We start from the raw sequence: 1,410 nt of genomic DNA on the forward strand, positions 1-1,410 counted from the left end.
GTGCAGAGGGCAGCGGCCGGGGATTAACTGTCCTCACCTCTCCTCACTCGAGGGTTGTAAGCACTTGATGGGCGGGCCGGGCAGGGCCACGTGCACCCGAGCGTCCTCAAAGAAAAACAATTGCCTCGGGTGCACTCGGTGGCACTCCACGACCCTCGGTGCCACTCAGCGCACACGTGAACCACTCGTCGTCGAAAGGCTAACGCCCCCGTGTATTTTTTCATTTTTTGCGAGGTAAGGGCGCTCTAAAGCCGTCCTCGGTCCCGAATATGGTGCCATATGTCAGGCCGCCGGGGTGGCCGACCATCGCCTCGGCAGGAATGATCCCCGACTACCATTCAGTGTTTTGGACTCTCTCTCCAGGGAAGGTCTCTTGAAAGTTTACTTTTACGCTGTCACTGCATTTTCACTTTCACTTGAAAATGAGATTACGCCGTTACTCTGGTCCCGAAGTTAACTTTTCTGTAGCAAAGGCGTATTTGCTGTAATATCCTTCCCTGCATAAAGGAAGACCACACCATAACACAAGTCATCAACACAAGTTCCCAGAGGACACGTCAGAGGTTTGTGTTAACATATTTAGACTCTAATCAACATTACCGCGAACAAGGACATTACGTGATGTCATGCCCGCCCGCCCAGGAGGTCACGACGGGGACCTCATCTTACCACAGCAACTTCTACCACTTGATGTCAGTAACACCACATGGCCGCCGGAGCCGCGCGCCTCCCTTCCTTCTCCTTCGGCCGCCGTAGCAACACTGGCTCACTTCGCCTCCCGCCCCTCGCCCGGACTTTCATTACCCGCGCACCACTATCGTCGCCGGCCCTCGTCACTACGACCTGCCGCCAGCCAGCACCACGAGCCTTCACCAAAACGCGCCACACCTCCCGGAATGACACCACTAATCACTACATCGCACCATACCTCCCTGAATGACAACAGAAGTCACCATATTGCACTACACCTTCCTGAATGACTGGCATTCACAACCGCATCACACCTTCCCAAATGGGACACAGGTCACTACATCCCCAAAGGACACCACAACGCACCACATTTCGCCGAATGACACCACAAATCGCCATATCAAATCATATCTCACCCAATGACAATATACAACTCACCACATGGACCACACCTCGAACGACACCACAACGATTATATCGCACCATAGAATGACACCAAAAGTTACTGCATCGCACCTTCCAGAGCGACACCGTACGTCACCGTAACGCACTACACCGCACCATAGTTCCCTGAGTGATACCAAAAGTTACCGCATCGCACCTCGCCGAACGACACCGTATGTCACCATAACGCACTGCACCAAGAGCCGAGGCAGCCAGCCACTGTATCCCGTACTTCTGGCGGAGACGCCGACGAAAACAAACGAGCGGTGCGCGCGA

The 1,410-nt window shown here is 54.2% G+C and overlaps 1 protein-coding gene across 1 annotated transcript in view; it reads right to left on the reverse strand.

The window, feature by feature from the left end:
- The window catches only part of LOC119591828, a 65,394-nt gene extending 64,646 nt beyond the window's left edge, over positions 1 to 748 (reverse strand). The window contains exon 1 of the mRNA XM_037940572.1: positions 670 to 748. The gene's annotated coding sequence lies outside the window, so the exon portion shown is untranslated. The remainder of the gene's footprint in view (positions 1 to 669) is intronic.
- Positions 749 to 1,410: the final 662 nt, after the last annotated feature.

This window comes from Penaeus monodon, chromosome 29, assembly GCF_015228065.2.
Source record: "Penaeus monodon isolate SGIC_2016 chromosome 29, NSTDA_Pmon_1, whole genome shotgun sequence".
NCBI classification, from domain to species: Eukaryota; Metazoa; Arthropoda; class Malacostraca; order Decapoda; family Penaeidae; genus Penaeus; species Penaeus monodon.